At 42.6% G+C, this 15,958-nt stretch overlaps 1 protein-coding gene and 1 pseudogene across 2 annotated transcripts in view; both read right to left on the reverse strand.

The window, feature by feature from the left end:
• The window catches only part of LOC117055949, a 39,977-nt pseudogene extending 33,619 nt beyond the window's left edge, over positions 1-6,358 (reverse strand).
• Positions 1-13,538, reverse strand: part of TMEM108 (transmembrane protein 108) — a 178,632-nt gene extending 165,094 nt beyond the window's left edge. For both annotated transcript variants that reach the window (XM_033166350.1, XM_033166349.1), the window contains exons 1-2: positions 13,468-13,538; positions 6,305-6,434 (exon numbers count right to left, since the gene is read on the reverse strand). The gene's annotated coding sequence lies outside the window, so the exon portion shown is untranslated. The remainder of the gene's footprint in view (positions 1-6,304; positions 6,435-13,467) is intronic.
• Between the last annotated feature and the right edge of the window lie 2,420 nt (positions 13,539-15,958).

Consider the following 15,958-nt stretch of genomic DNA (forward strand, 5'->3'; position numbering starts at 1 on the left):
GCACCTCCCCCCCCCCCAATGCTACTGGAATAAATGGGGGCGGGGTATAAACATTATTTGTGTGCGCACCAGAGCACTAATGCCTACAGCAGATTGCTGGGTAAGAATGTAACAATATACCTCAGTGAAATATTAATTATAGCTAATTTCCTGTAACCACTTTTGAGCTCATCAAGATTAACCTAGATAGGATTTATTTTACATCTGTCTACAGCTTGCTTAATTCACTGGAGTCTCCAGTTGCAATCTTGCATTAATTAAGAGACAGCATTTTTAAAACATCACAAGGATATCATATGGTTGGAGCAGTATTTGCCAGATTTTTTTTTAAACTGTGTGAATAAATTGTACTTTTTGGTTAAGTAGTGAAAAATTCAATTTACTAGATTACAGTATCACTTTTGAGAGCTAAAGGTAAATGCTTAAAGCACAATCTGGTCAAAAGGCAAATGCCTTTTTCTACTGATTCTAATTGAAGATATTTAAGCATGTGTTCCTACTGCAGCCAGTACAACCTTAGATTACTTAACTCAGGCTAGACTGTGTCCTTTCATTTATGATAGCAAAAAGACCTCTATTGGTTTTAGGTGTTTATAAAAGGTTACATTTTACACAGTTATAATTGGAGGCAAAGGTTAACATTTCCACAGCTCACAGGTGTGAGAATAAATTAGAGCCAAAAAGTTTTTTTTTAAGGCAGAGAGAGAATTTTTTAATATAAAATATGAATATTTTAAAAAATATTAGCTATCATCTCTATATTATTAGGGACAAAGGGTTAAAGAATTGTGTATAATGCACATGCTTCCCATCAACACTGCCTCTTTAGAACAAGTCTTGCTGATAATAAAAAGAAGGTCATGGTGACATTGTTCTAGTTATAGCTCACCTTTATAGGCAGATAGAAAAGTAGACAAGCTCCTTCTGAGTGTTGCATTGTAACAAGATAGACTTTTCTCCAATGGTCACTCACCCTAGTATAATCCTGGCCCCCATTTCTTTAATTGCTTGGAGATTTAAACCTTTCTCTTAAGGCGGAGTATTCTGGGTGTTTCTTGCTGACTGTCCTAGCTCATTCACTGGTGCTTGTAACTGAAGTTTAGCCACCGGAGAGAACACCAACTGTTCTGCTGTTTACATCAGGGATAGATAACAAGATATCCTCCAGATGTCATTGGGCTGTCATCATCCCTGACTGCTGGCCATACTGGCCGAGTCTTAATTAATTAATTAATTAATATACTGTCCTATACCCGGATGTCTCAGGGCAGTTCACAGAATGGGAACTGGATGTCCAACAATAACTGGAAGGTGCTGTTTTGGCTGCCCCTGGTGTATATATGGATTAAGAAACATAAATCTGGTTTTCTAGGCATCTTAAAGCCTGGTCCTATACACCTTTGCTTGGAAATACAGTGGTACCTCGGGTTAAGAACTTAATTCGTTCTGGAGGTCCGTTCTTAACCTGAAACTGTTCTTAACCTGAAGCACCACTTTAGCTAATGGGACCTCCCGCTGCCATAGCGCCGTCAGAGCACAATTTCTGTTCTTATCCTGAAGCAAAGTTCTTAACTTGAAGCGTTATTTCTGGGTTAGCGGAGTATGTAACCTGAAGCGTATGTAACCTGAGGTACCACTGTAAGTCCCTTCTAATTTTAGTGTTCCATTCTTCACAGCAACAAACTTGCCTTTGCCTCCGGGACCCAAAATTAAAGCAGAGCAGTTCAGAGACAGAGCAAATCCCAAACATGGTTAACCCATAGGTCTTCCGTATATGAAAACCCAGTGATTAAATTCTCAAGGCTCTGAGCTTTATCTGTAGTGCCTTCCCTTTCATCAGTTTATTTGAGGCCAATATGCCTTATATTAGTAAAATAGCTACATGAGAGTTAAAGCACAAAACATTTCATATCACACACTGGCTTTGTTGATAAATCCGTACGGTAACATCTGCTTTGGGAACATTGGAACTTCCGAAATGAAGCCCTTCATGATTTGTCTTATGAAGGATTAATGACTTCTTCTAACTTACTCTCATGAGACAAGAGGGAAGTGAGAGGTGTGTATGCACGTATGTGCTGGAGAAAGAGAGAGAAAACATCTTAGTTGCTATCTCAATCACTTCACTTCAGGCATCACGTTCTGCAAAAAAGGCAAACGTACCACTAGGGATGCAGGAGTGAAGAGGCTAAATTATGAAAGACACTCTGGCTGCTACTGTTTGAAGAAGAAAGATTATGGTGAGACCACTTCCAATTATGCAAGATATACATCAAGACAAATGACATAATGTGAGCCACGCTCTGTATTGACACTCTGGGGCCTATTGGTTGGTATTTTTTAATGAATAGTGGCCAATGGTCAGGAAACAGCTGGAGTTCTCTTTAGTGTTCTGGATAGAAGAAGAACAGGAGCATTTTTAAAATGAAGTGAGGATGGGGGACAGAGAGATATGAAAGGAAAGGGGCTACCTTAGGGGTACTGGGGTGGCTCCTCAGGGATCTGACATGGGGATTTGCTGTTGGTAGGAATGCTACGCTCAACTTGCATATTTGTAAATAAACTCAAATATTGAAAATATTGTAAGAGGTTTCTCCTTCCAAAGGAAGTCAGACTTCACTAAGCCCTGCCCAGAGCTGGTGACAAGAGCTTGCATAGTCAAGCATCTGCTGAGGGACCCCCCTCCTCAACACTGGCAAGAGGCTCCTGGTACTGCTGCAGCGAGAAGGTAGACTCACTGACAGAGGGGGCTCACTGACAGTATCTTGCCCAAGGGTGGGGGCTCAAAAACCTGCAGCTTACACAGCCCTTGGACCTTCTCACCACACAGAAAACATTTTTTCTGATAATTCATTTAATTATTTATGTGTATAGCTCCTGCAATATACATGACATTTGATAGAATAACATAAGGAAGAAAATGTGGGTGGGCATAGGAGACAAGTTCCTGTCTGGATAGGCTAGGGTTACCAGACGTCCCAGGTTCCCGGGGACAGTCCCCAGATTCACCAATTTGTCCCCGGATTTTAATTAATGTCCCCAGATTTATGCCTCGGGACTTCCAGCAAGGCAACATGGCGGGCGCCATGGCAGTGAGCAGCACCAGAGGTCCTGGGCACATCAAAGTACCAGCCAGCCAATCCACTGGCTGGGGGGGAGCTATTTAAACCGAGGCGCGAGCCAGAGAGCTTCCTTCTTATCTATTAAAAAATGTCCATAGGATCACAAATCATAGCTCTCTCAATTTCAAACAATGGCATACAGTGCCTTCTTCCACAAAAACCTGGATCCTTCCCACCAAACGTGTCAGCACCATCCTGTGAATATCTCCAACATATATTTCTACTATTCTTGTATATCTTAACCCTCAGTCAATATGGTGTCAGTCAGACACCATTGATACAGTATTTTATGAAGATTTCCCTTCATGAACAAGAAGCTCTGGAAAGTGCTATATAGAATAGTAAAGTATTGTTTTAAAGCAGACACTGCTCAGTGTTTACAAAACATACATTTTATATCAACCAATAAACAGTGTCTCAATCCGAGTCCTAAATTGTCACTGCAATACATTTTGGGTCTGTTTTTTTTTAATATCTTAAGCACTAACAGTACAAAAGATTATCCTTACCACTTTTCAACAGCTGCACTTCAGTGCTGTTAAGTGACTGCATAAAACCCAGACGAGCCAGGAAATGGAGTAACAGCTATTCTCAATTGTCTCGTACACAGTATCATCTCTTCCACAGTGAACTGAATTTAAAGCACCACCATTTGGCCTGAGTACATGCCAACTTCAGGGAAATGCAAGTACTGTGTTTATTTCTAGACTCTCAGCAAATCTTTCAGAATCAATGGGTAATTCTGAAAAGATGCTGGTGAAAGCATTTTGTACTTATTCCAGCAACATTTCTTTATTATTGTCCTCAATGTACAAGCCTATAGTCTGAAGATAAGATGCTTTATATGCCACAAGCTATGCATCTCCATTTATACGAGACCAGGGACACTGGGGGATGTTCGATTCAGGGAGAATGATTCAAGGTCTCTTTAAGACTGGGTGGAGGAGGGCACAAGCAGGGAACCAACTATTTGCCCTCTTAACGAGGAACAATCAGGTCATGAAAAACAAAAATTCTCTCACACTGCCCCTGACTTTTCAGGTGCTTCATGGTTGCTGGCCCAAGGCATTACACTGTTGAGTTGGAGGACAAGATGACACCTGTAGAATCCAGCAAGACTCGCAGCTGGAATCTTATATCAACTGGAGATAGTTGGCTAACTTAAGAGACTCAAGGGAATAGGAGCAGGGTGCCTGCCCTCCATTATCTGCCTCTTGAGGCAACTGCTTTGATTTGCCTAATGGTAGGTCTGGTCTCCTGGCTTGTGGCTATGGTCCTAGGGTAGAAAAGCAGCAATGGAAACAGCTTGGGATTTGCCACCATCCGGCTTTCAGCAGAGGCCCCTTCCTTTCTCAAATGCTACCACAGGCACTTATGAACAAGCCATCTTGCCCTTGCATTTGTCTTTTCTGTTTTATTGTGGCCCCACCCATCTGCACTATATATTTAAAGCAGTATCATACCACTTTAAAGAGTCATAGCTTCCCCAATGCATCCTGAGAACTGCGATCTGTTAGAGGTGCTGAGACTTGTGAGGAGACCCTTGTTCCCTTTATTCAGCTAGAATTCTCAGAGTTCCCTAGGAAAAGGAGTTAGCTACTAAACTACTCTGGCAATTGCAGCTCTATAAGGGAAGTAAAGGTAAAGGTAAAGGTAAAGGTAAAGGGGACCCCTGACCATTAGGTCCAGTCGTGTACGACTCTGGGATTGTGGCGCTCATCTCGTTTTACTGGCCGAGGGAGCTGGCGTACAGCTTCCGGGTCATGTGGCCAGCATGACAAAACCGCTTCTGGTGAACCAGAGCAGCACACGGAAACGGCGTTTACCATCCTGCTGGAGCAGTACCTATTTATCTACTTGCACTTTGATGCACTTTCAAACTGCTAGGTGGGCAGGAGCTGGGACTGAGCAACGGGAGCTCACCCCGTCACAGGGATTCGAACCGCCGACCTTCTGATCGGCAAGCCCTAGGCTCTGTGGTTTAACCCACAGCGCCACCCACATCCCTATAAGGGGAGTAGGGGTCCCCTACAAACTTTCAGCAGCTTTAACAAACTACAGTTCCCAGGGTTTTTTGGGGGGGGAACCCCACGGCTGTTTATAGTGGTATAATACTGCTTTAAAAATATAATGCAGATGGGGCCTCTGACATGTTTACTGATGCTTATTGTTGTAACAATCTAATGAAAACTGCATTATGAGGCCCACTTCAAAAGCGTTGCATAAATATCATAAGACACAAGTCAAGGATAAGGAACCGGTGGCTTTCCAAAAGTTATTGGACTAAAATTCCCATCATCCCTAACCACTGACTGTGCTAGCCAGAGGTCAAAGAAAATCCAGAGGGACACAAGTCCCCCATCCCTGTCTTAAAAAGCAAAATGATGTGTTATATAGTATATTGGGTCACTTGTTGCAAGATGAAATCAGAAACGAGGCAAGGGTCTCACTACCTATTTCTCCAGAGATTCTTTTCCTAACCTTTAACTCAGTTATACACAAAGTATAGCACAGTAAAAAAAATCATGCCCTGGCCCCTCAGTCAACACAAGGCACTTCCCTTTCTAGATGGGTTGCTGCAAGAATGAGGGAGGTTGTGGCTAAACAAGCCAGATGATGATGATTCAGAACACTCAACTAGGATATTACTGTTAGCCACCTGTAAAATTTCTGGAAAGAATAGATTAGTAGCCCTGGATGGCTATGATAGCACCATGGGCATCTACAGAATGGGATTGTGACATGTGACCCAAAGCACCACAAGTCCTTTCCCACCTTATTTTTCTCCTTAGAGCTTCAGCATTCACTTCTGCTACACTGAAACACTTCTGCTACACTTCCATTCAGTCAATCAAGAGGCATGATCAGAGTTCAAGGATGTGCTCTAGCCAATCAAGGATGGTGTGGAGGACCAGTGAGGTTTGTGGCCTGGGGAAGGGTGTAACCTACAAACTCCCTCCCACTTACATGTCTGTTTAGAGGCCTCCAGCTGACTCTGGTACTACAGCACATTTCCAAGATTGCCAGAATCAATGGCTATACTGGGTATAACAGGGATGTTATTATCATTATATTCAACCAGTGTCACACCCCTACCCTCCAAAAGCATGCAAACACCCACCTTATTGCTCTCCCTCACGAGCACAAAGAACAATAATAGAAAACCATGACCATAAACATACCTTGGAGCGAGATGTGTAAAAGCTCTCTGTCACACTTTTATTCTCATTGTCCATTGATTCTACCTTTTCTCATTTGTGGTGATGGATTATTCTTTGTCTTGCTTTCAAGATTATTGTCAATTGAGACAAGCTGAAAAGTTAAAAGAAAGTGTGATTATGTCCAGTTACTTAGCCATACTGCATTCTGCACAGTGTTCCATCAAAATAGAATCTCCCCAGATAGATCACCTTCCTTTCAATTGGCCACAACAATTCTGTGGGTCATTGATCTTAAATGGGAGCATATAAACTTCTCTGGTGGTTTCCAGAAAATGAAATCCATCTATATTTCAGAATATACTATTACAATTCAGGTGTTAATAGATCTGAAAGGCTAATCCCTCTATGTTCTGAAAGTTCTTCTCAGAACTTGTTTTTATAGCATCTAGAACATATAAAGTGGATGTAAGCAAAGTGCCAACATCAGATAGCTGAGTAACACTTATGATAGGCCTATTAAGTAGGGTGGCCACATGTCCTACGTCACAGTAGACAGCCCTATGTTTGAAGGAGCTGTCTATTTGAAGGACTGTCCAGTCAAAGACTGGTTTCACAATAAAAGAGGGTATTCTCTGTGGCAACCCCAGCAGAGCAAACTTTCATGGTGAAGGGAGGGTAAGAAATAATTTACAATTCAATAATGAACTGAATTTGTTAACAGCCTTAGCAGCAGCATTCTGAACCAAGTGTTATTTCTACTCACACTTTAAATGCAGCCCTTTGTAGAGCACGCTGCAGGAATTCAAGCACTAAGCCTTGTATCTACCTGTCCAAATCTCCAAACACCAGGAATGAGTGTAGTTAGTTACCACCCTACACAAGACAATGGCCCTCTTGGTCACATACGACATCTGAGATAGGGTGGTAGCTAAATGGTAGGGCATCTGCTTTGCATGCAGAAGGTCCCAGGTTCAATCCCTGAACAGTCACTGAGTAGACAATAATGAGCAAGATGGACCAATGATCTGACTCAGTGCAAGGCAGCTTCCTATGACCATGCAAGGTTGAGAAGAACTAAGCACTAAAATGAGCAGTAGTGAGTTGCAAATGGTGACATAAAATGTTCAACTGAGATATTGTCAAATCTGCACTCTGTTCATTATAAGATATGTCAGAGAATGGAATATATCAATGGGGCAACATGCATCATGGAAGGAGGGGAGGAATCGTCTCAAAGGAGTTTAAACAAGCCAGAGTTTGTATAAAGCCATCTGGAGCCATATGCTGCCTAGTTGCTCAGTAAGATGAATTAATTACTTTGATGAGGCACATACTTCAATCAGAAGACAATAAAATATCAAATCCTTTGAATCTGGCCTCCACCAGATGACATCATGAAATACAGTATTATTGTTGAATGTTTCAGTATTACAGGCCTCCCTTTCTGCCCACTTGCATGCAATAAGCACCCAATTCCCACTGACACATGCACTGAAAACAGAACCAAAAGGGGCAGGGCAGGGGTGGAACAGTGTGGAATGGAGCTGGGTGGGAGACAAATGGGGGAATTCCCACCTGTGTGCATTCCAGTGATGTGCACACTAGCCCAGAATGGAACCCCCACATAAGTTGGGAATTCCCCTGTATTTATAGAACAGAGATCTTTTTTCAAGCTCACTTTTAATTAATGTGCACAGCACTTGGCCCAACAAAAACTATTTTTTCTCAAACAGGGGTGGGGAGTGAAAATGTCTGCATTCTTACAAGCACACAGCTTTAAGGGGGGGGGGGAACTGAGAATATGAACAGCAGTTTGTAAACTAGAAGGTCAATTCTTTCAAAAAACAAAAGCATTTTAAAATCTCAGTATTTTTAGTCAATTGCGTAATTTTCAGTTGTTTGGAAGATGTACCACACGGCATTGTATATCTGCAGTGCTGTAGCAAGGATATACCAACTATAGCTCTGACTCTACTAGAAGATAACTAAAGGAAATGATTCTTCCTGTGCTTTCCTGGAATTTTCACAAAAAAATGCTATCTCCTTCTAGCATAATAAATCACCGTGCCTACAGCCTACACAGTAGGAGGATGTTTTGACAAGGATTCCTTATGATGCTATTGCATCTGCCTTGTCAAGACGCTGAGATGCCTTGTGAAACAGAGGGAGCTTCCTTGTCTGGTAACATCTCCAAAAAAAAAAAAAGGAAAGGGGGGAAAAACTGGCAAGGTGTTCTAAGACTCAGAGTGTGCTTGCTGTAATGTAGATGCTATTTTGAATGGTGAAAGTCCACCATAACAACACTGTGGACTTGAGTGTCAGCCAACCTCTATAGCTAACTTATTGCTGATACACAGAGGTGAGGGATCTCAGCCTTGGGGACCTAATGCAGCCCTCCAAGCTTCTCACTGCTCTCACTTCAAACCTTGGGTGTTTTTACCTGGCTGGATTCCTGAAAATTCTTGTGTTTTTTTTTGTATGCAAGATAGAGAGGGTGTGTGAGTTTGTGTCTAAACTAGCCTCTTATACAAAGGTAACATTGAAATTGATACTTCTGCGCTCTTTTTGCCTTTCGGCATGCCTACCACTGGCAACGTTCCCCGACAGAAAGTTACCTAGAGAATAATGTGGCCCTGAGGGTGAAAAGGCCAGTACAGTAAACCCACTGCTGTAATGGGGACACTACTTTTGATCACAACACAAGGAAGGAGAACCCTGATAAAACCAAGTCATACAGCACTTCAGTGCTACTGGACAAAAGGGCATCAACCAGGTGAGCACTTCAGTATCGCTCAAAGTCCTGTCTAAGCTGAGGGCCACTTCTCCATAAAAAAGGAGGGGGAACTTAGCTCCCCTTACTTAGAGAAGTTAGAAACAAACTTTGCAGACCCAACAGTTGACAAATATCCCCTTCCCTTTTGAGGTGGATCAGTTGCTTTTCAAAAGTGAGTGATCTTCCTCCACTGTGGAAATTGGTAACTCTCTGAACACCACTTGTTACGAATCACAAGTGGAAAGAGTGATGGTGTACTTAGGTCCTGCTCATGGGCTTCCCACAGGCATCTGGTTGGCCACTGTGAGAACAGGATGCTGGACTAAATGGCCTTTGGCCTGATACAGAAAGCTCTTATGTTCTTATGTGTATTCAGTCCAGCTTGATTATCAACAGACCATGCCTTTCCACATCCTACTTGTAGCAGTGCCCATCTGATACTTCCAAGTAATAAATGGCAGCTATTAAAGGCATCTCTCACTGACTCCACTGAACTAGCTCAGTCTCAAAACCAGATTTTGTTTTTTAACTTCTACTTTTTGCTGGGAAGATAACACTAAAATTTATCTAATGGCTCTTCTGCTTGCTAGTGTAGCACCTTTGTCTTAGGTAATATATCACACTGAAGAAAATACCACAGAAATTAATGGAGCAAAGGGCTGATTGATACATTAAGGTTTCCCCTAGCAGAGATAACATGCACAGCCATCTTCCTCATTTGTGGCAAAATAAACACTCTCCTCACACATCACAAGTGATTGTGTATACAGTATATAGTTTTCTTATATGAAAAACTGCTATATAAGACACTGACTTTGTTTTCATGTAATGCTAGACCAAACTGTGGCTTAGTGTGAATGAGATGCTCCTGGTGAGATCTCTCTTCAGTTATTCTGATGCTGCACTGAGTCCTCTCTGTAAGCCTGCATGTTTGCTCCTAAGGCATCAGTGTTATGTGCAAACTGAGCCATTATCAAATAATTAATTTATAGAACTCCCTGCCATAAAGATATAGTGGTGACCACAGGTTGGTTATAAAACGGGGTTTGAAAAATATTCATGGAGGGCATATCTATCAGTCAAGTCATGATTATATGAAATCTTCATGGTGAGGAGGAGGATTTGTTTTTCAGCATCACTCCCACTTTATTTCCTGTTGATTCCAGATACTGTTTTTTTTCTCCCTGCAAACAACCATGGTTTTGCACAACAGCCACAGCCTTAACATAAAACATGAAAAAGACAAAAAATTAAAGTATGGTGGCATGGCTTCAAAGGCAACTAACTTTAGTTTGGGGGAAAGGGGAAACTGGGGGTGGAGGAAATGTGGAAAACGGAATAGGCAGAGTTTAAAGTGTGGATGCAGGAATACTGGGGAAGAACGGATAAAGAACAATAATGTGCTGCCAGTACTATGCACTATTCACATATCAAAGACATGATACTGCACATATCCTCAGTAAAACAGCTATCTAGATGGGTCCTGACACCTTAGGAAATGTACTTAGGATTGAATCTTAATCACAATTAGTTTTCCTTGGATTAAATACAATGTATCTCATTGGGGATGTGAATGTATTATGACTGTAGCTTAAATTCATTTAGCTATTGGAGATTGCATCCAAAGCTTCCATTAACATCTTGCATTTATACATTTTGGTGCATGTTTCCCTGTGCATTTTTGCTTGTACACATCATATAGGCTGTTATCTCCATTAATGCTTTTGCTCAATTTATTCTCAATTCATTGTTTCTTCTTCCCCTATAAAAATATAAATAACTCTTCCTAGTCATTTCTGATATATATACACACCAAGAACATCAATTTACAAGTGTGAAGTAAGCTCTCAGCTCCTTAACTGGATTATAAATTTTCTCAGTTGATGAATCCTTTTAAAAAATCCTGTAGAATCCTTAGCAGCTGAAGAATCCCTGAAAATCAGACTTACCAGAAATAAATTTACCTTAATTAGCTTAGTGCCTGCGCATTCAAGATAACTTTGTACAAATATTTTCAAACAAGGATGGTCACAGGGGATAATTTATGGTAAGACTTGATGGTACAGTAACAAATGTTGCTGGAAGCCTTGATATTCTCATTGTAGCATGCAATGCTGAAAACAAAATGCTAGAGATGAGAAAACAGAACACACTTTTTCTGAATCCTAGAGCATTTGTTCCCAGTAGATAGGAAAATCAGTTAAGGAAAACCAGTTAAAGAACACTGATGATGAAAAATTCACACAAGTTTTTGAACATAGGAGCATTTGGTTCTCTGAATTGGTGCTAAATAGGCAAGGTGCCAACTTTTTCCAAGTTTGCTTAAAAAGCAAAACAAAAAACAGACAACATAGAACCTGGGGTTGGAAGCGGGGGGAATCAGTTGAAAAATGACAGCATCATTTTTCAGAAACATCCCTATGGAATTATCTCCAGAGGCAAATCAACGGAGTTCCTCTTAAATATTACATTTTTTGTGCAACATGGATACAGTTTCATTATTTATTTATTTAACAGGACGCAGGTGGCACTGTGGTTTAAACCACTATGCCACTTGGACTTGCTGATCGGGAGGTAGGTCGGCAGTTCGAGGCCCCGCGATGAGGTGAGCTCCCGTTGTTCGGTCCCAGTTCCTGCCAACATAGCAGTTTGAAAGCACGTCAAGTGCAAATAGATAAACAGGCAGTAAGGTAAACGGCTTCCGTGCACTGCTCTGGCTTCCCCAGAAGCGGCTTAGTCATGCTGGTCACATGACCCGGAAAAACTGTCTGCGGAAGTGAACAAATGTCGGCTCCCTCGGCCTGTAAAGTGAGATGAGCGCCGCAACACCAGAGTTGTTCGCGACTGGACTTAACTGTCAGAGGTCCCTTTACCTTTATTTCTTTGTTTTTTATTCAACTTATACACCTATACCTGGAGGTCTCAGGGCAGTTCACATCACAATCCTATCCATGTAGATTCAGAAGTGAATCAAACTATGGGACTTGGAGGTTAATTTATACAATTTACCTGCCTAAGACTAGCAGCCTGTTCAAATAAGCTAATAGCATCCCCATTTAAAAAAAAAATGTGAGCATGTATGTGCACATAAACAGACACAAGCACACTAATGTTCCCTGCTCACATGATAGAAAACCTTTTCTGCTTGATTATATGTTCCACATTCCTACTGCACAGTTCATTTTATTTGGTCCCTTTTAATAACCTACTGTTTTATTTTGTGCTGCAGCGTACATTGTTCTGTTTTTTTTTTTTAAATCTGTTGTAAAGTGCTTAGAAACCCATGATTAAAGATGAATTCATAAATATTTTAAATGAATAATAAACAAACAGCCATTGATCCTTGGAGAAATGTCTTCCACAGACACATTCTCTGCAGTAATTATTAATACCCCCCGGGGCTTCAAGGAACCATTTGATTTTTAGGTATGGGTGTGATGGCTAATGGAAAGTTAATTTCCCTTAAGATTTGGTCTTGCACTCACTTGTCTTCCATCTCACCCCCACACCCACCCACCTACCTTCACTTCCAGCTCAGCCAGTAGAGCACAAGCCTCAGGGCTGTGGGTTCGATCCCCACATGAGGCAAAAGATTCCTGCATTGCAGGGGGTGGACTAGATGACACCTGAGGTCCCTTCCCAACTCTACAATTTCCATGGAAATCTCTCTGTAGCTTGGCTGCTTCAGAGAGGCGTGCTTCTATCAGGGCTGAAACGTTATGTGCTTTTAACCGGCTGTAGCAAAAAAAACAAAAAACACCAAACCCAACCCACTTGAAATTCGCCTTACAGAACAACAGGGTCCATTTAACCCCCGGTTCATTTGGATAACCTGAGAACCCCTTTCCTCTTTTCCGAACCCGCCTCTCAGTCGAGAGGCATTTTCCAGGTTTAAATTTAAACTGCCTGCTTTGTAAATAATAATAATAATAATAATAATAATGACAAGATATATTGCATGCCACCCTTTCTCCTCACCTTTCCCCATTTCCGAAGCCGCCTCTCAGTCGAGAGGCATTTCCCAGGTTTTATTTTAAACTGTCTGCTTTGTAAATAATAAAATGATGATGGTGATGATGGTGACAATGACAAGATATATTTCCTTCCACCCTTTCCACCCCCACCCTCAAAACCAGAAGAGGGAGGCAAAAAAAGAAAAGAAAACCCAAGTCATATTTCCAACGCCTCACGGATCTTCCCCCCCCCCGCCTCTTTTAACTCTCACAAAGAAAAGGAAAAAAAACCCCACGTAAAACGCGACCCGCCCGCCCCCCAATCCGTCCGCAAGTCCCATCCTCGCCACACGGAATTGGGGTTTCCACACACTTTCTGAGGGAATGAAGGAGCAAAACGTACAGCAAGGTTCCCGAAAAAGCAGCGTCCCCCTTTCCCCCACCACCTCAGATTTTACCTCAGGAGGAGCAGCGCCGCTGCGAAGATCTACCGCGGAGGAACCCGGCGATCTCCCGCCGCCGCCGCCGCCGCCACGCGCAACGCAAGACGATGCTCCCCGGCAAGCCCAGGGAGGCCAATAGCACATGTTGTCTAGCGTCCGTCACGTGGCAGGCGCCAGCCAATCCCTCGGCGGGTCCCGCTCCGCCGCTTCTCTCCCCCCCAGCCGCTTCTCTCTCCCCCCCCCCCCTCCACTCCCAGATCCCTCTTAGAATTCCCGGCTGTGAGAACGCATGGAAGATACCCTGGGAGTCGGGAAATTTAAATAGAATTAGATATCCTAGAGGGTACCCTGAGGGTCATCTAGTCCAACCCCCAGGGATATGCAGCTGTCCGCCTCTGGGGGGGGAGTCGAACCTGCGACCTCGACGTCATCAGCACCACGTTCTACCCAACTGAGCTACCAAGGCACGTAAGGCGTTTGCTCCCTTTGAATTGTTTCACTATAGCTGAGTTTGCGTCCAATGCGTCAAATAATCAAGTATCGGAGCCAGCTGAATAAGCTGGAGGGGGTGCGCTCCATTCGAATTTAGTTCCCAGAATATAAATGAAGATTTTTTTTTTTTTTTTTTTTTTGCAACAGCAGGGACAAGTTATTATGGAGATTAGAGGCAGGATTTGCGAGAGCTGTATTGGATTAGCCATAATCGGGCCAAAATGGGAAGGCCTGTATTTAGCCGTTGTGGTTTTTTAAAGATTTTAAAAAGTTGATGAGGGAAACAGGTGCTGTCAATAAGTAGAAGGCCCTTCAGATGAATATGTGCTAATTGGGAAGAGAAGCATCTTCCTTGGCAATATTGGGAAAGCTCCTTTGGTGCAGCATGAGACTCTTAATCTCAGGGTTGCACGGTAGGCAAAAGGTTCCTGCACTGCAGGGGGTTATTATAATTATTTATTAAATTTGTATGCTGCCCTTTCTAAAAACACAAAATGAAAACATAAAATGCATGCATTACTTTGACCCTTGCTGTCCCCAAATCTCACATCCCCTTTTCTATTCATGCTATACAAGGAAGGTCGGCGGTTCAAATCCCACGATGGGGTGAGCTCCCTTTGCTTGGTCCCTGCTCCTGCCAACCTAGCAGTTCGAAAGCACACAGTGCAAGTAGATAAATATGTACCGCTCCGGCGGGAAGGTAAATGGTGTTTCCGTGCGCTGCTCTGGTTCGCCAGAAGCAGCTTAGTCATTCTGGCCACATGACCTGGAAGCTGTATGCTGGCTCCCTCGGCCAGTAAAGCAAGATGAGTGCCGCAACCCCAAAGTCATCCGCAACTGGACCTAACGGTCAGGGGTCCCTTTACCTTTATACGCCAGTTATTACAGCACCATAGCGGCCACCAAAAAATGGTTTCCAGACGATAGGGGCTGTATGTGATTGTATCAAAGAGCAACGTTTCTCAAACAAAACAAAATTCCAGATCAAAGGAAGGGTCTGACAACTGCAGTGGTGTGACAGCTGAGCTACCATGATAGTCTTTCTCATTATGAGTCTAATATAGAAGTCAATCAGCATTATCATAATAATCAAACAGAGGATTTAAGGGCATCATGAACAACATCAACTGATGGTAATTCCCCAGATACTTGAATCATTAACTGTTTCTGCAGATTGTTGTATGCTGGGCGTGTCCTTGTAATGCTGCTTTTATTAGCATGAATAATAAAACTACTCCGTTCTGCAAAAAAGGGTATTCTGTTTTACTGGTCCCTTGATGACATTGATTGGGTGTGTAAGCTTCGCTGCAATGGCAATTTCCCAAGGTTTACCATACCAGATATCTAAAGGAGGAGTCCTAGAGCACTTTCACAGCTGTGTTATCACAAATCTGGCAGCAACCAACATGAATCTAATCAAATCCTTAAATACTTGTGAGCGAAGCTGTCGGGAGTCTCGTACTCCCAGCAAGGCAGTAAGGTCAAAGGGGAAGAGCCAGACAAAGAATGATCCAAGAAGTCTTCAACAGCAGAACAGGCTGCAGCAGATAAGAATCTACCGGTCATCATGATACTCATGCCATCGGAATAGAGCCTTACTGCGAAGACTCTGCGTTGATCAGCTTGCACTGATCTACACACATAAATTCACGCACAGGCGTCTTCCAAAAACCCATCCCAAATGATCAACTCCACCCAGAAACCTATGTCCTCACTGTGGAAGGACGTTTGGATCCAGAATTGGCCTCCACATTCACTTATGGACTCAATGTTAAAACTGTATTTGTGGAAGACAATCTGATCGCCAAAAAAGAAGAAGACATGAGGGAACCACCAGGGTGCAGAGAGAGGTGGGGAAGCTGTAGTTTGCTCATTAAGAGGTGTGTCTTCCAATCTAGGGCTGGAATCTTTCACCCAACAATCTCCAGTCACAGTGCTGAGGGAAGCAATGATTTGATAAAAACCTCTTCCTCAGTGCCTTTCTTTTCATTCTTCTACTAGTTCTCTGAATGAC

This window comes from Lacerta agilis, chromosome 12 (genome assembly GCF_009819535.1).
Source record: "Lacerta agilis isolate rLacAgi1 chromosome 12, rLacAgi1.pri, whole genome shotgun sequence".
In the NCBI taxonomy this organism is placed as follows: domain Eukaryota; kingdom Metazoa; phylum Chordata; class Lepidosauria; order Squamata; family Lacertidae; genus Lacerta; species Lacerta agilis.